The sequence below is a fragment of the Onychostoma macrolepis genome, chromosome 04 (genome assembly GCF_012432095.1).
Source record: "Onychostoma macrolepis isolate SWU-2019 chromosome 04, ASM1243209v1, whole genome shotgun sequence".
In the NCBI taxonomy this organism is placed as follows: domain Eukaryota; kingdom Metazoa; phylum Chordata; class Actinopteri; order Cypriniformes; family Cyprinidae; genus Onychostoma; species Onychostoma macrolepis.
Window position 1 is genome coordinate 3,480,861 of NC_081158.1, and position 23,649 is coordinate 3,504,509.

A 23,649-nucleotide genomic window follows, 5' to 3' on the forward strand; every position below is an offset into this window, starting at 1 on the left:
TTGCAGTATGTTCAAAATGCAGCTGCCAGAATCCTGACAAGGTCCAGGACAACTGAACACATTTCTCCTATTTTGGAATCGCTGCATTGGCTTCCGGTCAGGCTTCGCATTGATTTTAAAATTCTCATGCTTACCTACAAGGCCCTGCATGGATTAGCACCAGTATATTTGACTGAACTTTTAACTCTCTACTCCCCAAGGCGTAATCTCCGCTTGTCTGATTCTATTTTTGAGCATTTTGTGAAAAACGACATTACCAAATAAAAATGTCTGTAGCTCTTGAACCCTAAGGTCTATATTTAAAAATCTGGTATTGTTTGAAACTAGACACTTTAACCTTTGTTACTCTAGAGTCATAATAACTCAAAATTAGTATAGCAACAGAGTAAAACAAGGTAAAATATACATGAAAGTGACTCGCGATATCTTTTAATGAAATTCACTAAGGGAAAAATGTATGGGGCTTTGATGCCAAGGGCCTGAAAACACCATAAAGATAAAGCTGAATATCTGACCATGTTTTGATTCAAATTTGAGGATGATACTCCCAAAAATGTAGATTCTGTAAGCTTTTATTTAAAAAAAGTCTAGGCGTCCTTTCAAAAAAGCCATTTGGAGACTCCAAATGGACACCTGGTAACCAAATGAGTCAAAACTACATAATACATATATGTATATCAATTCAGTACTACTCTGCCCACCAAAACACACAATAAAAAACTATTTCTGAGCAGCATTTGTAGTGCTGACTCATTTGGTCATATGGTTACCAGGTCTCCAAATGGCATTTTTGAAAAAAACGCCTAAACTTTTCCTGAAATAAAACACTTTTTTTTAGGTAAAAACTTACAGAAACTACATTTTTATGGTATTTCATTTCAAGAAAAGCTTTGGAAAAGTCATTTGGATCTTTTATTTCAAGAAAAGTCTAGGAATCCTTTCAAAAAAGCTATTTAGAGACTCCATATGACACTGCATACTACATATATGTATAATTCAGAACTGCTCTACCAATGAAACCACATAAAAACACAAAACTATTTCAGAATTTGAACATTTGAACTAAACGGTCTTTATTTTGAACAATTCTAATAATGAAAACAGTGAACCAAAACAGATTTGATCATTTTTGAACTAATGAAAACACAAAAAATGATTTTACAACATTTGTAATTTATATAAAAAAAAAGATCTGCTAAATATTATTAATATTACTAATATAGTAATACATAAATAATGTTACTGAAAAACTAAAGCAACTGTTTACAGTATTTACTGTGTAGGAAGACACTCAAGGCAGCCACTAAGAAGGTTTGTTCTCTGACCAGCTGGATGCAGCAAACCCACTGAAAGACAGGAAAAGGAGAGAAAAGAGTGAGCAATCGTGTAAGCAAAACAAATCAAACTTTCAACACTGTTTACATGTTGTACACACACACAGACACACTCACTCACTCACACACACTCTCTCTCAAACACACACACACACACACACACACACACACACTACATACCCACAAACATACACACGCGTACATAACTCATGTAGTCCCCTCATATTATCCCTCTCCGTTGTCATTTTTAGAATCTAAAACAGCTAACATGAAAAAAAAGCTGCAAATACATGATAAACATATATAAACATTCAAGAGAAGGGTGTTGAAACTTACGTGCTAATGCTATCTCTGGCTGTGGTGCATCTCGTCCATGTCGTGCGTGTCTTTCGGCTGCTCTCATCGCCGAAACTTCTCAGCACGTCCTCCAAAACACCATCAAACGCCACAAAAACACTTCTAAAGTCGTGGATCCGTGATGGAGAGACTCAGATGCAAGCTTCGGAGAGCATCTGCTCGCTGATAAACACTCCGTGTAGCGCCGCGGCGCCGCTCTGTGCTACGCTACGTGCGTAAACCGAGAGCGCACGAATGCACACGAACTTTGCGCAGAGCTATTCTGTAAACATGGTTACGCAAACTATGCAAACTGTCAATCATTGTAAACGTCCTTATGGTTGGCTAACACTTCCATCCATCAAAACCGTGCTGGCTAGGCATTGGCTGGCTTCAAACACCCATTTCTGATGTGCGCAGATTGACACCTCGCTGAACCAGTCACTGACTCCCTGTCTGTTCAGGGTTATAACATCGCCTGTGATTGAAGGAGAGAGACGAGGGAGGGCTCTTTTTACTCGGAAGAAACTATTCTACCTGATATAGACGGTGTTTGAAAGCTAGAACACGAATTAGAATCGATATTTCTTCGAAAACGGACGCTGTCGATAACTATAACTCGAATCGCCGATGTAAACAAAGGAGGATCTTTCGTTTTTTCCCCTATTTTTTCGTTGTTTTGGATTAAAAAGTGGGATGCATTTTGAAGAGTGGACCCTTCCCTTGAAATGTTACGCTGGTGTTTCTTGGATTAGTCCGAGCTGACCAGAGCTATAGGCGATGAAACGTAAGTACTGCCGTTCACTTTGTACAAGTTTAAATGGCCGGTCCTTCAGCATTTATGTTAACCCTTTCCTCTCTGGTGCATTGATTTCAAAAACAAGCTCGGAACATCAATCTTGAGTGTTTTAGCTTTCAAATGATATATAGTTTATGATAATTGATTGGATATTGTTCTAAAACCATGGTAATTAAAAGCGCAGACACGCCCAAACACGCCCTTCCGGCCCGCCCGCGGTCTATGGGTGATCGGGCTTTTTCCTCTGTGGCGCCAAAACTCTGGAACTCTCTCCCATTGAAATTAGATAGGCTGAATCTTTTAGTGTTTTTAAATCCTCTCTTAAAACATATTTTTTCCGGTTGGCATATTTGTGATTTTTTTCAATGTATTTATTCTGTATGTTTTGGTAAGTGCTTTGAAATGCAACTTTGAAAGGCGCTATATAAAATAAAGTTTATTATAAACATTAACTAATGATCTGTTAATGATTTATTTATGAAGCTTTTAATCATTGTAAACCACCTGTCAAAATCTTTTGAAGATTTAAAAAAAAAAAAAAGCATGATCATATGAATTGAAAGTTTAATGACTTTCGTAAGCATTTCAATTTATATTAAATAATGATCTGTTAATCATTAGGTAATGCTTAATAAGATCATTAGTTAACATTAAACAGGCAAATTGTAGTGTTTGTGTCAATAGTACCATGTCATATATTTTTATTTCTTCAAGTTAATGAAGAATGACTGCAATTAGTTTTAGATTGTTTTGAGGTCAGACTTTTTTCTTCTGTTACATTAAGAAATCGTATTAGATATAATGCTTCAAAATGTGTTGTCTTTTTGTAAATTTAAATTCAAGTTTATAGGTTTTAAATGTATTTCTTACCTTAGTATACTTGTCTAATGTGCTCAGTTAAATAGTGTTCAAACAAAATGGGTTGTTCATTTAACCTATATAGAGGATTTGACTTAGTGTAAAGATACAGAGTAGAAGAAGGTAACGTCTCATTAACAGATCGCGTACTGATATTCAGCTCTGCACATCTCAACCGCGTGTGTCTCACTCGTTCTTAAAAGTGAAGCTGCGGGCTCTTTGATCGCCCCCTGGTGGCTGGCTGCAGTACAGGTCATAAACCCCGCCCTCTCCATGAAAACGAATGGGACTTCAGTCAAAATAAAAAAATAAATTACACTTCCAATACAATTTTCCGAAATATGGTTTTTGGTCATTTAAGGTAGTTGTTATCACGCTGATATATGTTCAGTTGTTCGTTTTTGTGATAAGTTTCATTTTAGCCAGTAATTTGATGCTATAAAAACGGGGCGTGTCGTTATGGTTGATTGGGTCTGTGGGAGTTTGATTCCGCGGCTCCACCTCACGACTCTACTGCGCAGACTTGGGCTCCAAACGAACCTCTACTGCGCAGACTCGGGCTCCAAATGATGTCATTTACTCAAGATGACAGCGGCCATACTGAGATGCATTCGCTTCACTTTTCTATAGTGGAAGGAAGCGGAGACGCGTCGTCCATCTTTTTTTACAGTATATGATCTCAACTGATAACGACTGTGATTTGTAGTAATGGGTCATTGTATTGTGTTAATGGGAGCCAGCAAAAAAACACAAAGCTTTTTGTGACTTTATATTGAGTACAAGTGTAAAACTTTAAATGTAAAGATAAACAGTAAAATTAGATGCAAATATAAGCCTGCGCATTGCTAATCCACCGAAACAACTAATCACACTATATATATAGTCAAAACCAAAAATTATTCAGACACCATGTAAGGGATAATCAACGGCTAGCTGTGCATTAAACGATCTGAATGCACTCCGCTGTGCGTCGGGTGGTTCTTCGCCTCCACGTCGTGCATTCAAATCGTTTAATGCACAGCTAGCTGTTGATTATCCCATTTATGCCATGGTCATTTCCCAGCATTCACATATTAAAGATGTTAATAATATTTGGGCTGCAATATTTGACCGGAACGATAAAAATGACGGTTATTTTCGTCTGTATTCAACTGTAACTGTATGTTACTATGGCTACCAATGTTTATAAGAAGCGCATTAATATAGAACGTGATTAAACTGACCTGGAACTACCTGCAGTTCAACGAATTTAATCAACACCTGCCAGCCAATCAGAATCCAGTATTCAGACAGACCATGGCATAAATATATATAGATATCAGTGGCGTTCCGTCCATATAAGCTGTGAATGCGCCGCATACCCAGGCCGTCTGAGAGAATGAGTTCACAGGCTAATGAATATAAACATGATAATGAGTTGATCTCTTGTCATTTGAGATGTGACTTAAAGCTTAATAAAGTGTTGGGAATAACCCAGCCAACAAACTTATGTGGGGCCCAGATGGGTGGCACCTGGGCTCTCTAACTGGGCCCCAGCCAGTTTTGTCCTCGGTTTCCATGAGGGCCCCACATGGGTCAGCCCAGATGAAACAATGAAATGAACTCTGCTCAGTATGCATACTACAGAGTGCTAAAAATAAGACTGAAGCAGCACTGCAGTTCATTAGATAATTAAGTGATTAATCTAGTACTGATTGAGCTTTAGTGACGAACACCTGCTAAAGAAAAAAGAGACGAGCAGAAACACAACAACTACTATTGACTTCCAGCCACAGCCTGCAAAACAACTGAAGATAAAAGACATTAAATCTCTGAAGATCTCAGCAGAGGGGGATTAAACAACTCCACAAACAGCATTACTAGCATCATTATTACTAACCAGACTGACTTTATTTCTGTCAGATTGTCTGGAGAAGCTCTTATCGAGAAATACAGAGAAATTAATGAGAAATGATTTTATATTAATCGTTAGATTAATCGATAATCAAAATAATCGTTTGTTGCAGCCCTATTTGTTAACAGCAGGTGTTCATCAGTGTCTGAATTTACTCATATGTTCTCAATCACTCTGTCTAGTGGACTATATAGTGAAGTAATGTAGGACTAGTGAATGAGGGTGTAGGGAGTGGTTTCAGACACAGTCTATGAGTGTCGACTCTGAGGCTACTTTCACGAAAACAAAGGTTAGATCTATTACAGTTATTCACTGTATATAGTAAGGAAACTTACTCTTAATCATTTAACGGGTTATTACTGTGGTATTTTACAGTTTTTTACTGTTAAAATCACAATCATTTTTTACAGTGCAGAATTTATTTAGGAGAAAAACAGATTTCATAGGGCCCTATAATTATAATAAAAATATTTTGTGGTAATAAAAATAGATGAAAGTGACCAATAGCCTTTACAATTACTTAAAATACATACAGTGGGGCAAAAAAGTATTTAGTCAGCCACCAATTGTGCAAGTTCTCCCACTTAAAAAGATGAGAGAGGCCTGTAATTTTCATCATAGGTATACCTCAACTATGAGAGACACAATGAGAAAAAAAAAATCCAGAAAATCACATTGTAGGATTTTTAAAGAATTTATTTGCAAATTATGGTGGAAAATAAGTATTTGGTCAATAACAAAATTTCATCTCAATACTGTGTTATATACCCTTTGTTGGCAATGACGGAGGTCAAACGTTTTCTGTAAGTCTTCACAAGGTTTTCACACACTGTTGCTGGTATTTTGGCCCATTCCTCCATGCAGATCTCCTCTAGAGCAGTAATGTTTTGGGGCTGTCGCTGGGCAACATGGACTCCAAAGATTATAATAGCAATGAGGCAATAATAATTAATTCAAATAATGTATCAAAAGCAATAAATCATATGGTTTTATTTAACAAACGGCCTGATGATTGTTTTTACACATTACTGAGCCATCTAATCCTTGTTTAATATTGACCAAGCACCATTTAATTAAAATGTCCACTTAATCTTTAATATTTGGCCATTTCTTTAGTACAGAAATGCTATAGCTGCTGTAATTAAATGAATATGTGGATATCAAAACGTGTAAACTCAGAGTGAGGGTTTGAGATTTTATTTTGAAGCCGCGATGTATTCTCCTGTGTTTGTGTACGACCGCTGGCACAGCGAGCAGCTCAAGCTGCGTGAACAGCATATCCTCGGTGAGTATCCACACATGTCAAATCTCACAGAATATGGACCACATAGCACACATATAACTTCAAAAATACTCCCTATTGGAGAAGAGACGGTGCAGAAAGAGTCATTCAGGACAAACAGTGTGACTCGGAGAGCAGTGAGGGTGATAGAGAGTGTCCAGAAGACGAGGGGAATGGTTTCTAAATCCCATTAATCCACCCTAGGCTGGCCAACTTCAGAAAAGGAAAATATGGGATAAACACATACATATATAAATAAGTGCTCAAGGTTGGTTAAAACATTTGTAGACATATCTTGCATGACAGCTGTAAAAATTAGCTCTTCATTTAAGCTTTTATTTAGAATTTTAGCTTTAGGAAATCGAATCGTAGAGATTAGATATTGATCTGATTTATTGAAATTAATCAAAACGTATAATTTATACTTTATTAACGACTCTAGCGAGCATTAAACCAGTATATCTTAGCAATTATGTTTATTTCGTGGCCACGATAATAATACAGAATTGTTGGGTAAATTTTGAGCAACAGGTAACACGATCTTTGGCAAATAGTTTCAAACTTGAAAATGACAGCACCAGACCATTCTTTATAAATGAAGCGAGAGTTTATTTGCTATTCTATGATACAATACTAAACAAAACACATACACACACATACACATGTTCTGGCAAGAGGATTGCAATTTGAAGAAAGTTTAAGGTTCTAATGCTCTTTTCCAAGAGTCCTGTAAACTCGACCTGAGGAAGTCACAAACAGAGAACCTTACTATCTTTACCTTTTAAAGATTAATTCAAACCAGCTCAGCAAGACATGGAGATTGTTTGTTTGTTTACTTGCTTTAAGTTGAGTTGAAGGCTGGCTCGTTCCCTGGATGATTGCTTGAGGGAACCCCGAAGGGGAATCACTGGGGAATCCCGTCTGTAAGTGGTTGGCTTCCTGGCAACGCTTTGAAGTTCTTGCGCGGCTTCAGGCTTTGAAAGTTTCTTTGGTCAGAAGTTTGACAGAGTGTTGAAGTCTTGGATGATCGACCTGATGTTAAGTCTGTAGGTGCTTCACAGTGCGATCAGTGGAAGCAAAGCCAAAGTTTTCAAGCAGCGAGCAACAAGCAAAAGCTGGGTGTCTGTTTTATCGGACTGATTTCAGTCCATCCCATTCACTGTTTGATCCAATCACATTGTCTCTGTAGGGCGGAGCCCCGCTCCGTATGGCCTCTTTCCGTGCATATATTATCTGCTAGTAAATGTCACATAGAGGAAATATCCTAGCAGATTTCTATAAAGTGTTATAATCATGCCTTATAATGCTAAAAGGTCAACATTCATCCAACCACATTATTGCTATCAAAACAAGCGTTGATTCAACATCAAACATAACGTATTTGGCATACCGAATACATCAGTGGGGATTTCTTTAAGACTGCAAGGGAAGCTCGGCTTCCCCTATAATGTCAAAAAATTAATGGTCAAATATGTACTATTGTGTTAACATTTTATTGACTAAAAATGCGTTAGAACACGTTCATCTCGAAGACGAGTTCGTTCAGAATCAGCTACATATAGCAGGTCGGCTGACTCGATTTCCTTCTCATACATTCCCGTAGCGTCAGTGTATTTCTCTGTTGAAGCCGAGCGTCCATTGACTTCAATGGAGCTGCTTTGAACAGTTTTTTTCAGTGCTTCAAAACTAGACGGTCATTGGATAAATGCTGCGATTATGTCCCGCCCCCGGACGCTCAGCATCTCTGGGGGTGAATGGAGGAGTGGGCGTGCCTAGACTCCGGGCTTCTGCGTGATGATTGGAGGGTCTGCATCTCCTTTTGATTGACAGCGATTTTGTACTATAAAAAGTCGCTGACGCTGAAGCTATTTGAGCTCATTCCCATAGCGGCTTTGCACTTGGTTCTTATCAATCATTATATATTTTTTTTTATTCATTTATAATGTTATGTTTTAATATACATGCTGCTAACTCGGAAATTTCAAGATATGCGAGCAAAAAATGCTCCTGACACTTAGGCAATACGACACGAGCAAGAGTGCTGTTTTTGTTTAGTTTCTGTGTTCGATCCAGATCCGTGTTGATTTGGGAGAATCACTGATTCACTGAGCCATTCATAAAAACAGTAATTTGATTCACTCCTGAAGGATTCAGCCGTTTTGAAAGAATCATTTGAATGACTCAGTGATTCAATCACGAACTTCTGCCATCTGCTGGCCGTTTTTACGTTTCCTGTCTAAAAGTAGGCATATTACATTATTTTCCAACATATTTCTATATTCAGAATTTAGTATTTAAAACATTAATCTCATAACATTATTTATGCAGTTATAAATACAGTCTAAATGAATAAACGCCACATCTAAATGTCACTTCATGCAGCTTCTGTGCAGTGCTAAGATGAGTTTTGTTTAGATCATTTCATGGATAACAATAGCCAGTCATTCATTCACATTAATTAAGTATTCAGAGAATAATATTGTCTGTTTTCACTTACATCTATTTATTTATTAAATTTTGATTCATTTTGTAGAATTGAATTATAAATTAACACAATACTGCATTTACTACAGCTCTCCTGATACAGCTATCCTGATACTACAGCTGTATAGTATCGTAAGACATTTTTATGGTATCGTGACAACTCTATTATACACCACATTCCTTGTTTCAGTTTAACCTAATTCCCACATTTTCTCCGTCGAGTTTAATATCTTTTTTTTTAGATTGTTTGTTTGTTCGTTCATTCATTCATTCATACAGTAGGCTAGGCTAGCGACAGGGTCACAGAGCATTTTCTTGAAAAGGAACGTAGGGCAGAATTTACGTATAAATAAATGGACAATTTTTATGATGTAGGCTGAAAATGAGCTTCCCCTCTTTGAAAGACCAGCAGCCGCCACTGGAATACATATACTAATTTTATCTACCAAAAAGGGTTTAAAGGGATAGTTCACCCAAAAATGAAAATTAGCCAAAGATTTACTCACCTTCAGGGCATCCTAGGCGTGTGTGACATTCCTTTTTCAGATGAACACATTCGGAGTTATATTCAACATTGTCCTGTCTGCTCCAATCGGTATAATTGCAGTGAATGGTGCTCCTGTTTCTGTTTCTGATCAGTTATGAGTTCACTAAATAAGATATATGCCCGACAAGTCACAGTAACTCTAATCGTTTGAGTAAACCGATTACCTTAAAAACCCAAGTTAGGATAACTCAAACCATTTGAGGCAACTGATTGCCCTAAAACATTTAAGTTTTTTAAACTAACAATTATGAGTGCTCTGAACTTATTTCAGTTGAGTTCACTAAAATAAGTACATTGTAGTAATTAAGTGATTAATTAAGTGCTGATTGAGCATTAGTGATGAACACCTGCTGTTAACAAACAGAATCACTGACAGAAAAAGAAACACAAGAACAACAACCGACTTCAGCCATAGCCTTAGATGAAATCAACTGAAATAAAATACATTAAATCTCTCAAGATCTGATTAAACAACCCCACAAACAGCATCACCAGCTCCACTTATTAATAACCAGACTGACTTAATTTCTGTCAGACATCTACAGAAGATCTTATTGAGAATTAACTAAGGTCTAGATGTTGATTTATTGTTTCATTTGAAGTAACCATGTTAGAGATCAGTGTCTGCTTTAGTTGGGCTCTTGACCCTTGACTTCTGTGTTAGTTGTTTTTTTTTTTTCTCTGGCTGTTGTAACCATGTGTTCCTCAAACATATTTGTCACAACTCAAAAGCCCAGAGGAAATGATCAGTAGTTGGTTGTTATATATTTATAGTGATAATCAACTATTAATGAACTGATTAAATGGATGTTGTATTGATTACAGTAAAAGTGATTCTAAGAGCCACTGGTTCTGTGACAGTCAGTTAATAGAAAGGACTTGCTAAACAGTTTGTCCACAAAAAGTTTTAATCTATGGAAGCAATTAGACTCACACAGACATCAAGAATCAGCTTATGAACCTCAACAATGGTGACCATTAAAAAAAATAATAATAATAATAATTCTGCAATGGTACTAGCATAGTACAAAACTCATCCATGGCTCCCAGCATGCATTGCTGCATGATTTTTTAAAATTTATTTTTTAATGGTCACCATTGTTGAGGTTCATAAGCTGATTCTTGATGTCTGTGTGAGTCTAATTGCTTCCATAGATTAAAACTTTTTGTGGACAAACTGTTTAGAAAGTCCTTTCTCTTACCTGACTGTCACAGAACCACTGGCTCTTAGAGTCCCTTTTGCTATAATCAATACATTAATTTAACCAGAGATTAGACACACAATGAGTCTATGCTCACTCTCAATGAGATAAGTTTACCAACAGATGATTGTCATCATTAATATATAGCAACCAACTACTGATCATTTTCTCTGGGCTTTTGAGTTGTAACAAATATGATCAAGAAACACATGGTTACAACAGCCAGAAAAATATAGGAAAAAAAAAAAAACGACAAACACAGCAGTCAAGGGTCAAGAGCCCAACTAAAGCAGACACTGATCTCTAACATGGTTACTTCAAATGAAACAATAAATCAACATCTAAACCTTAGTTAATTCTCAATAAGATCTTCTGTAGATGTCTGACAGAAATAAAGTCAGTCTGGTTATTAATAAGTGGAGCTGGTGATGCTGTTTGTGGGGTTGTTTAATCAGATCTTGAGAGATTTAATGTATTTTATTTCAGTTGATTTCATCTAAGGCTATGGCTGAAGTCAGTTGTAGTAGTTCTTGTGTTTCTCTTTTCTTCAGTGATTTTGTTTGTTAACAGCAGGTGTTCATCACTAATGCTCAATCAGCACTTAATTAATCACTTAATTACTTAACTGCAAGTTTTAAAACTTACATGGTCTAAGCCAAGGGGAATTGGTTTACTCAAACGGTTTGAGTTAACCCAACTTGTTGGGTTTTACAGTGTAAAACTAAACTGGCTGTCGCTGACAGGACTTGCATGTTTTTTTCTACAAGAATACCAACATGTTCACCTTTTCTGGTTTAAGAAGCGGCCTTTTACTTTAGCTCCGCTGAAAGCGCCTCTCTTCACGTGATCAGTGAAATCTGACTCCTGCTACAATGCGCCGCGGCTCTGCAGCGCGCTGTATGAAGCAGACGCTTTGGAGCTGCGCAGACCATGCACTCGCACACGTGCGACCACGTCAAATTTTTACTCACACATTCTCAAAAAAAGGTCGCAAATGCAACCATTTTGTTCTCAGTCTAGAGCCCAGGGTTGACTTAGTTTTGTGGGCTTCTTGTAAAAAAAACCCCTGGCTTTTAACACTTATTTAGCTAGGCATTTGAGTAAATTAAACACAATACTTGCATTTAAATGTGAATTCCTCGGCCGCCGCCATGTTCTTTGAATATAAATTCCGTGGTCATCTGCACGCAATTGATTCTGGGATAGGGTAGGGTTTGAAGTGTCCATCAGATGTACACAGATGTACGCATTTGAATTACGGCAGGCTTCGTCGCTCCACGATGACGCAATGGGCCTTGGAATGTAGTCTTCGGAGGATGCATCATGAATTGGGATTAATGACTTCTTCCCCAAGTCATCAGACTCCTCAACTCCATGTGAACTGACCTGACATCTACATTCACTCATATACACCTCACTATAAACACCTGAGCACAAACACCTGAAACACAAACTTGCATACTTTGCACATCCGCACATTTGCACAATCAACCTCACTATTGTGGCTTGACTAATAATACCGTGACTATGTAAAATTTGACTGTCCCAGGCTGTTGCTCTGTTTCATTCAGGATCCCAGAGTATAAACGCAACATGCAGTTAAACATTCTTTTCATAGAAACCCATTATAAAGCATTATAGAGCTCATCTGCTTGCCTGTATATAGTAAGCATCATCAACGAGGTGTATACTGAATTTGATTTTATTTTTTAATAACACTGTTTTAGTACATTAAGGCACAAAGGTTTCCACACAAAGCTTTTTAGAATGTCGACAAATTCTTACTCTAAGTTCTTAGAATTGAATTGTAAGTTTCAATTAATTCAGTTAGAATAATAAGAAACTGTAGAGCTGTTACCATTCAAATGAAATCAGTATTGTTACATTTTAAATGAATGTTAATATATGTGACCCTGGACCACAAAACCAGTCTTAAGTTGCTGGGGTATACAGGTGCATCTCAATAGATTAGAATGTCGTGGAAAAGTTCATTTATTTCAGTAATTCAACTCAAATTGTGAAACTTGTGTATTAAATAAATTCAATGCACACAGACTGAAGTAGTTTAAGTCTTTGGTTCTTTTATGATTTTGGCTCACATTTAACAAAAACCCACCAATTCACTATCTCAACAAATTAGAATACTTCATAAGACCAATAAAAAAAAAACATTTTTAGTGAATTGTTGGCCTTCTGGAAAGTATGTTCATTTACTGTATATGTACTCAATACTTGGTAGGGCCTCCTTTTGCTTTAATTACTGCCTCAATTCGGCATGGCATGGAGGTGATCAGTTTGTGGCACTGCTGAGGTGGTATAGAAGCCCAGGTTTCTTTGACTGTGGCCTTCAGCTCATCTGCATTTCTTGGTCTCTTGTTTCTCATTTTCCTCTTGACAATACCCCATAGATTCTCTATGAGTTTCAGGTCTGGTGAGTTTGCTGGCCAGTCAAGCACACCAACACCATGGTCATTTAACCAACTTTTGGTGCTTTTGGCAGTGTGGGCAGGTGCCAAATCCTGCTGGAAAATGAAATCAGCATCTTTAAAAAGCTGGTCAGCAGAAGGAAGCATGAAGTGTTCCAAAATTCCTTGGTATACATGTGCAGTGACTTTGGTTTTCAAAAAACACAGTGGACCGACACCAGCAGATGACATTGCACCCCAAATCATCACAGACTGTGGAAACTTAACACTGGACTTCAAGCAACTTGGGCTATGAGCTTCTCCACCCTTCCTCCAGACTCTAGGACCTTGGTTTCCAAATGAAATACAAAACTTGCTCTCATCTGAAAAGAGGACTTTGGACCACTGGGCAACAGTCCAGTTCTTCTTCTCCTTAGCCCAGGTAAGACACCTCTGACGTTGTCTGTGGTTCAGGAGTGGCTTAACAAGAGGAATACGACAACTGTAGCCAAATTCCTTGACACGTCTGTGTGTGGTGGCTCTTGATGCCTTGACCCCAGCCTCAGTCCATTCCTTGTGAAGTTCACCCAAATTCTTGAATTGATTTTGCTTGACGATCCTCATAAGGCTGCGGTTCTCTCGGTTGGTTGTGCATCTTTTTCCTTCCACTCAACTTTCTGTTAACATGCTTGGATACAGCACTCTGTGAACAGCCAGCTTCTTTGGCAATGAATGTTTGTGGCTTACCCTCCTTGTGAAGGGTGTCAATGATTGTCTTCTGGACAACTGTCAGATCAGCAGTCTTCCCCATGATTGTGTAGCCTAGTGAACCAAACTGAGAGACCATTTTGAAGGCTCAGGAAACCTTTGCAGGTGTTTTGAGTTGATTAGCTGATTGGCATGTCACCATATTCTAATTTGTTGAGATAGTGAATTGGCGGGTTTTTGTTAAATGTGAGCCAAAATCATCACAATTAAAAGAACCAAAGACTTGAACTACTTTAGTCTGTGTGCATTGAGTTTATTTAATACACAAGTTTCACAATTTGAGTTGAATTACTGAAAAAATGAACTTTTCCACAACATTCTAATTTATTGAGATACATCTGTATTTGTAGCAATAGCCAAAAATACATGGTATGGGTCAAAATGATCAATTTTTCTTTTATGCCAAAAATCATTAGGACATTAAGTAAAGATCATGTTCCATGAAGATATTTTGTAAATTTCATACCATAAATATATTAAAACTTCATTTTGATTAGTAATTTGCATTGCTAAGAACTTCATTTGGACAACTTTAAAGATGATTTTCTCAATATTTAGATTTTTTTGCACCCTCAGATTCCAGATTATCAAAAAGTTGTATCTCAGCCAAATATTGTCCGATCCTAACAAACCATACATCAATGGAAAGCTTATTTATTCTTATTATTTCGAAAAATTGACACTTAAGACTGGTTTTGTGGTCCAGGATCACATATACATATCGTATACAATATAAGTAAGCTGTAGAATCAATAGATAACGCTTTAAAAATGACTACGTGACCTTACATGTTCGAGTCTCTATCGCTGTATATTTACAACTATATAAACTAACTTAAGTTTCACTTGTGACTGCACTGATTAAGAAAGATAATTTCTTTTATTTGTCCTCTTTCATGAACAAGTACTTTTTTCATTGTAAATGCATTTAACCCTCATGTGGTGTTCGAGTCATTTTTGCCCGGATTAGGGTTATCCTAACCCTAACCCGGAGGAGATTTTATTTTTCCCACAAAGTACTAGTTGATGTTATCGCATTGGACTAAAATTTAGTGACTTTGTTCACAAAGGGTACAACTACTTATCAAAAAAATAATAATAATTGGATCATGTTCGTACTTTTTTGGGGGAGATTTTTCACCTTGTTACTGTTGTGGATTTTTTTTGTTCAAAATAAATCGCAGTAAGGACGTTTTGAATTCAGATAGACCTTTATTAACAAGTTAACAAAAGGCAGAGTAGATGTTCGAACAGCACTACTGTGTCTTGTCTCAAACTCACATACATCCTGAAGTTTTTACAGCATTCCATATATGCACTGTTGTATTTTTGGACAGTTATCTTTTACTATATATGAGTTCTTGAAGAATGATCAGTCACTGTCATGTATGCATTCCTAGGTCCTGATCAGATTCTTTCCATATATGAGTGACACTCCAGCCCCAAATCGTTCACTCTATTCTAGGCTCACTGCAGCCCTTTACACACAGTTGCTTCACACAATCAAACTAGATAATAGTAGATACAAATAGGCATAATTCTATGTATTATATTAATTCAAGATTAATGAAAATCTTCTACATTACACTTGTGGTGTTCCCGGGCAAAAATGACTCGGCCTCAAAAAATTGCTTATAAATCTCTCATTATGCTATATTATCACCAGAGATTGGATTCAATCTTTTTGTCAACTTCTTTTCTTTCATTTAGGACTGGATTTGTATTTATATTTGCATCTGATTAATCGTAGGCCTCATATGAGAGTATAGGCACCTCATTTTTAAGTGAAAAAAGCATTATTTATGAATCATTTTCACAATATTAAATAAAAACTGATGAAAATTTGCACTGTTTATCACACTAGTGTACTTTAATGCTTAATCAGGGAATTTATTTTGTACAAAATGGCACAGTCACACTTAAAAAAAGAAGCTTTTTTACTGTAGTCCCAATGTTATATTGAGTCACGTTTATCATAAAACACAGATGAAAATATATATATACCCACTTTATTAGTATTTAAATAGTATATATTTAGTAGAACTTTATTCTTGAACAGATGGCGCTGTATTAAGCAGTATAAAAAAGTGTTTCTGAAACGTCTGTGTATTTGACAGATATTGTATTTTATTCACTTCATCTGTGATGACTCAAATTCAGAAAATAACAACATAAACAGGAGCAAACACCAAAGTAAACGTTGGAGAGCAAACAAATGAAAAGCAAACGCTCCTCCCGAACTCGCATCACATCCGGGTCTTTATACATGCCCACTAATGTCTGATTGGTCCTCAAAGCGTCGCGTAGAATCGATGACTGACAGAAGCATGGTCCAGTCACAGGTCCTGTGAGGTGAGAGTGAAGCAAGAGAGAAAATACATCCTTCCCAGAACAATACAGGACGTAACACTCTGAGACACAAAGTTCTGCTGTGACTTCAATTGGAGCTATATTTTCATCAGTGAAATTGAGCAGAAACAGTCAATATTGTGTCTAAAATGTAAGTCGCTTAATTTTAACTTCTTGTTTATTGAACTACTATTGTATAAAATCGTGTTGAAACATTTTGGTCGTGCAATCCCAGACAGCAACATAGTTTTGGCCCAGATCCAGCCCACATCCAAATCCATGCGTGCCAGATGTGGGCCGGTTCTGGGCAGACGCTGCTTGCTGTCTGGGATGGCATTTTGCGATAATTTTTTTATGCCTGTGCGACTAAATTGTGTGTGCGGTTGCATTGGCGCGACCACCGCATTGTTACAGTTTTTCTCGATTGCTAACACACTATAACTGATTCATTTGGCCCAATTTTCCAAACCATTCATACAGTTCTCAAAACAAAGACATGTTTCTCAAAACTTTTAACACATTTCACCTGTTTGCACAGACGTTCCAATTTGCTCAGTGTTTTCTGCAAAACTCTACACAAAAACACCATCATTTTGCACAGGTTTAACCATGTTCTCATTTAGAAAACTCAAACACACAATATAATTAACTCAAGCATCAAAAAAATGAACACAAACAGCACATGTTTATCCATGTGTGAACATTCAGCAGCAAAACTGATGACACACAGGTCAGAATCTCAGGATGATATGCACAGGAGCATAAGTGATTATGTATTTTGGAAAATGAATCCTGGTTGTGGGAGACAAAGAGGAATAGGAGGAGAAAAGAAAAAATTAAGGGGATGAGGTCAAAGATCGTTTGTTCCTGATGAAATACAAAGCACTATAGTTGACCATGTTCTTCTGCATGGACTGACCGTGAGGGAAGATGGCCTACAGGCTCATCTACAAGGTTTCAATACTACTGACAGATACAATATAATTACAGTACATAGCAGCAGTACTTCAGATGAGAGAACTTTCATTATTCTATGTACAGTACATATTGTAGCACATGTTGTACACCCTCAAACTCATTACTGTTGAATTGATTTGTAGCCAAGTAGTCCTTACATGTACTCTATTTGTGCAGAACTGAGAGTTGTCTGTCTAGGGGAGGCAGAGAAGTCTTTTGTCAGAAGACTAAGAAACTGCTATAACAAATAAGGATACTACCAATACTGTAATGCAGTTTGGCTGAGGATGCTGAATGAATGAATGAATGAATGAATTTATTTATTTATTTATTCATTCATTCACAGTAACTGACAGTATAGTCCAGTGTGTGTTTACTGTGTATTCAGTTGTTTGGTCTTTGAACTTTTCTCTTCTAGTGCTTTTCATCTACTATAAGATCTCTTTACAGAAGTGTAATGACAGTAAACTTTTCTTAAAGTTTATTTCTGAATTTTACTGTATCTGCACCCCTTTATTTATGCCGTATACTGTAACAGACATTGACTAGCAAAAGGATTACTAAAGGGAGGTTTTTGTAACAGTGTTTTGAATAGATCTCACTAGTGTTCTCTAGACAGGAAAGTAGTCTGAGTATTTGACAGGTTTGTGTATCATCTGAGGCCAAAGTTTGAGTCTGACAAAAGAGAATATGTTTTTGACTAAACTATTTGATTTTGACCTGGAAGTTTGAAGTTTGCACAAGTTGGTGTGTAATTTTGAAATTGTGTTTATAGTTGTGAGAAAATGGTGAATTGTTTCATGAATTGTGTGTTAGCAATCGAGAAAAACTGTAACTCATAAGCGCTGCCATTTATATGCATAAACATGTGGTTGCCGATCATATACTTTCCACCGCCACGCAGAAAAGAATTCCTCGATTGCATTTAGAAAGGGGCTGTAAGGGGGCAGGTATAAAAGTGTGAAATGGTTATGTTTGTTGAACCAATCTTGGACCAGAGTAGCCCTGATGTCATCTGATATACGTCTCCGCACTGGTCCTCGTCTTTGTCCTCGTCTTCGTCCTCGTCCTCTTCCACTCCTGTCTCTCTTTGTCCTCCTCTTACTCTGACTCTCATTGCCTCTATGCTTGCAAAGTTCTCAAAGTGGCTTACCTGAGGTCTATTTGTAGTGCTAAAGCTCAGACCGATTGGTGTTCTGTTTTCTGTGCAGGTGTTTTCAGGTGTGTATGTAAGTGCCTACAATTGCCAGATGAGTTTTGCATTTTGAACAGAGTGTTTTCCCAATGATAACAGGTGATTTCGTTTTTGAACAAAATGTCTAATGTAAGAAAATGTGCGTAGTGTTTCGCAATAAGTGTGTTAGAGAATTGCAACCAAAGTGCAAAGCTGACAATGTGTTTAAGCTATGGTTACACTGTGTTTAAGGTATGCTACAAGAAGTTTAGGTATTGAGGCTTTGGTCTAAGCATTCGGTTTTAGTGTGTAAGCAATAGGCAAAAATTGTAAGAATAACAATGAATACATCTTTTGTTTTAGTCTCATAATGTGAAAGGTGAGTAGAAATGTAAGCAAAACAGACAATAATCTTTTCTTATACTATGGGGCCGTTGAATGCTTGAATCTGATTGGCTGACAGGCAGGTGCTGAGGGGGTGCTACATCACTGACAGGGGGAGCTGCTCAATTATATATATATATATATATATAAATATATATGTATATTATATGTTTACGTCACAAATTTGGAAATATTTCTGTTTTAAACCGTGAAGGCGAGCCAATGGATATCACATAAGCAACGTGCAAATTTTGCGCAAGAGGTATGCCGGTGAACGTCTTAATCTCAGTCAATTCACTAGAGAAAGTGAAAGTAAAAACAGAATAACAGAGTAATGACAAAGCTTTCGGCATTTGACGCTGCATATTCTCTCAGAGACAATCCGAATCTACTTCAACATATGCTGATAACGGTAGGCTATAGCTAGCTGTTTTAATTTATTCCCTCAATATTTCTCTTGTGGCCCGTACATAGTGAAAAAAAAGAGAAGAAACGTAGCTATTTTGTGTTAAACAGGTTGTTTTTTAAAGTCGGTGCTTAAAATAGGCCAACGCTTATTATTTCGTTGATTTTTATTGATGACTGCAGTGTCAATAATTTAATAATAGGTGTATAATTCATTGTATAATACACCTGTTTTAACATTTTATTTGAGGAGTAAAAAGCCTATCTTTTGTTATCTATGTCTATATGTCTATATCTATCTATCTATATATATATATATATATATACTGTATATATTACACACACACTTTTAATAGGTCTACTATCAATAAATATGAGCAAAACTTGGCAACTCAATTTTTAATATAAAATTATTTTATTAATCACAATTTAAGATTTTATTTTATTAAATTAAACAAGCACAATATTCAGTATTCAATCAAATATTCTTGAAGATTTTGCATATTGACAACATTTCAGAATTTCAGTCAAGGGCAATATGGCACCAAAATGCACCCGTACCACTGCAGTATTCAAAAAAGCTTTGCCAACGATCACTTACTATTTACAATCTCAATCTAGGACAATTCGACGGTTGTTGTGGTTGACGGCAAACACATCAATGATGCGCTGAACATCCAAAGCCTTCGCTCTTCGTGTACTGATGGCCAAGAGTGCCAAGTCACTGTTTGTTTTTCTTTCAAGCAGACGCCGGACTTGGTGCATCTCTGCGTTTAAATTTTCTTCAGTGATACCGTAAAACTGTGCCATGGGCAATAGACACTTCTTGTCTAAGAATGACTTGTGTTGTGGGCTGAGGGCTGAGACCCCCGTCAACACATCGTTGGCATCTTTAGAGAGGCGTCTCGTCAACTCACTGACCAGCCTGTCAACAACTTGATAAAAGCAGTCGGTGCGCAGATCATCATCAGAGCTGTGAGCGCGGTGTATAGGAGCCTCAATGATAAAGTCATTCAGTCGCTGGCTTTGTCGGGCATCTCTCCTTTGTGGTTGTGTGCTCCCCGATGCTAGGCCAACCTTGCCACACAGTTCATTTGCACGGTTTTGTAGGTCGCTCCAGTATTCCTCTGAACATTTTTCGGATAGTGCTGTGACGATGGATTGGATCAAATCACTTGCTGATGAAATGTCCAGATTGGGTGACTGGAGCTGGTCTGAAGCAAATTTGGTGACCCGGAAAATGTCCTCAAATAAAACGAGATGCAAAACAAACTGTTGGTCAATAAGCCCCTGCATTGCCCTTGCATCTGTTTTTCGCCTCGCTTTCGTTTGTACCTGAATATCCTGCAAAGTGGCCAGAATGGCAATTTTTTAATTGCCCACAACGCAGAGTGCTGACATGCCCAACGTGTTTCACTAAGTTTCTTCAACTCGACTGGTTGTTCAGAAGGTTCAAGCTCCTTTTGTTTTTTCTTGAAAAGGTCATGGACCACTGACCCAGAAAAAAAATTGTAGAGCATTTGCACAATCTCGAAAAACTCAGAAGCAGGCTGGATATTTCGTACACAGTCCACTAGAGTAAGATTAAGTCTATGTGCATGACAGTGTACATATAATGCGTGAGGCACCTCTTTTCTGAACTTTTCCTGCACCCCGTTGTTACACCCCGACATCACTGCCGCTCCGTCATAGCATTGCCCGATGCAATGTTGCATTGAGTGAGAGTTCTTTTAATACACTGTAGAAGTGAATCCGCATCCAATCCATCAGCTGGCGTAAAGTTTAAGAACTTCTCCATAACATTCCCGGCATGTAGGTAGCGAACCACTACCGAAATTTGTTCTTTTTTACTGATGTCTTTACTCTCGTCTACAATTAACGCAAAATAACCAGCATCCCTTAGTTCATCGCTAATCTGCTTCCTTACCATATCAGCCATAATAGTGATTATCTCATTTTGCATTTCGTGGTGAGTATATTTTGCATTTGACGGATTGTCAGCTATCTTTTTAGCAACAGTTTGGTCAAACATGCTGATGACATTGAGGAGTTCGACAAAGTTTCCCCTGTTCGCTGATTGCTCATCCTCTCTGTGACCACGCTGAGCAAGGCCCTGACATGCCGTGTAGCGCAAACTCTCCACCACAGCCTTCATATAATGCCAATTTTCTTCAACCACTTTAGAATGTCCTTTATCAATAATGTTCAGTATTTTTGAGCCATCTTGCATTCTCTGTTTAAATTCACACCATGCCTCCATAGAAAATTTGTGTGCTTTAAAACTCTGTTGTGCTTTACATCAGTTCTGGAATCCAGAAATTGTGAAGGCTGGCTCTAGATGGAAAGCATGGCCAACCGCAGCTGCAGAATGTCTGCATGAAAAGCAAAATGCTGCGTCCTTATCAACAGAATACTCCAGCCAGTCAAATTGGTCAAACCATCCAGACTGGAAGCTTCTTTGCTGGTTTCCAAACATCTGGGCTGGGTATTTACGGATAGGGCGTCTTGGTCCTTCATCTGGTTTCTGGCTTAAATCCATAGGCCCCTTAACACTTGACCTTGTGTTGCTAATTTGAATGGAACTTGAAGCTGTACTAGCTGCCGTCTCTGCATCCGCGGCAAACGCGTCAGCGGACTCCTCCGTTTCAGAATCAACATCTGAAATGTTCTCAACCTCGGGCAAAGGTACGTTTATGTTCTCATTTTCACTCGGAATTAAATTACGAGATCACTTACTTGGCAGAAGGAACCGCTCCATTTTTTATTTTTTTTTAATGAAATGCTAATACATAATAAAAAGCGCGACAGTGTAGCTAATTCACGTGACACGTCACGTCACATATATGATACGCATACGTAATGAGTAAAATGTTTTTATTTTATTTGTTGTTTTAAATTATTTATTTATTTATTTATTTATTACAATATAGGCTGTATAAAATTGCTTCCAGAAAAAAAAATATTTGGGGGTGCTATGGGGGTGCTTTGGTCTTTCTTGGGGGTGCTGTAGCACCTGCTAGCCCCTCCCTAGCGCCGCCCATGCTGACGGACGTTCTTTTCAGTGAAACGCAAGGGTAAATTGTTCGAAATTGAGATTTATACATCACCTGAAAGCTGAATAAATAAGTAAATAAGCTTTCCATTGATGTATGGTTTGTTAGGATCGGACAATATTTGGTCGAGATACAACTATTTGAAAATCTGGAATCTGAGAGTGCAAAAAAAAAAAAAAAAATCAAAATATTGAGAAAATTGCCTTTAAAGTTGTCAAAATGAAGTTCTTAGCAATGCATATTATTAATCAAAAATGAAGTTTTGATATTCTTACGGTAGGAAATTTAAAAATATCTTCATGGAACATGATCTTTACTTAATAAACTAATGATTTTTGGCATAAAAGAAAAATCAGTAATTTTGACCCATACAATGTATTTTTGGCTATTGCTACAAATATACCCCAGCGACTTAAGACTGGTTTTGTGGTCCAGGGTCACATATTCTGTCTCAAAAACTACACAATTTAGAATCAAACAAAAAAACATCACAAACTGATAACACTCCTGGAGACGTTCTCTAATCTCTTTCCACTCGTCTCTGGTCCCAGTACACCACTTGGAGCCTTTTCTGCCTCCTGCTTCACATTATTAATCGTAGTATTCTTCCTCCGTCCACCTGTAAAAGCATAAGTTTAGATATAAATGTCCAGCTGCATATTTGGGTTACACTTTATTTTACAGTGTCCTTGTTGCAGCAATTTTAAATTGAAGTACTGAGTAGGCTAATATTTATTATCACCACATACATCCTATATGGTTGAAGTTTTTATTTTATTTATTTATTTTTACCGGTTTAGGTGTTTTATATATTTATATATTAAGACATTTACAGATGTTTCATAATTAATGATTATGGGAAACCAGTTAAAAATATTCTAGGTTAAAAAAAAGTTGACCTCAATCAACAGCATTTATTATATCACAAAATTTCACAATGTCACATTAATTAATACCACAAATAATTTTTATGTTTATGCACCTTGGTAAAACCTCTCGTTATAATCATTGAAGCAGTGCACACTGTAAAATGAATCTCCTGCATGCTGCATTGTTGTTTTTGATGAAAATGCAGAATTCATGGCGCGAAATTCAAAACTCCGGCGCGATGACTAATCTAAACGCTGATTGGCCACTACATTCATAAACTCAACATGAACATGTGTGATTGGTTTTAAGGCTTAGCAACATAAGCATATTATGTAATGCCGCAATCAACATCACTCATTTTTAACTTTACTCACGACAGCCATAATAAATTTGGTGGTACACAGCCTGAAAGCCCATATTTCAGAACTTAACTTATGTCAGAAAGCAAATTCAGAATTATGTCATTCAAAATTAGTGCTATATCGGCTGGAAATTTATTTTTCCCTCAGGGGAAAAAATGGCGGCTTTAGCCACAAAATACAGCAGGAA

The 23,649-nt window shown here is 37.3% G+C and overlaps 1 long non-coding RNA gene across 1 annotated transcript; it reads right to left on the bottom strand.

The window, feature by feature from the left end:
• Window positions 1-1,048: 1,048 nt before the first annotated feature.
• Window positions 1,049-2,455, bottom strand: LOC131538416 (uncharacterized). The gene is made up of 2 exons (XR_009270577.1): window positions 1,671-2,455; window positions 1,049-1,346 (listed from the first exon to the last, which is right to left on the bottom strand). It is a non-coding gene; the product is annotated as an uncharacterized LOC131538416 (long non-coding RNA).
• Between the last annotated feature and the right edge of the window lie 21,194 nt (window positions 2,456-23,649).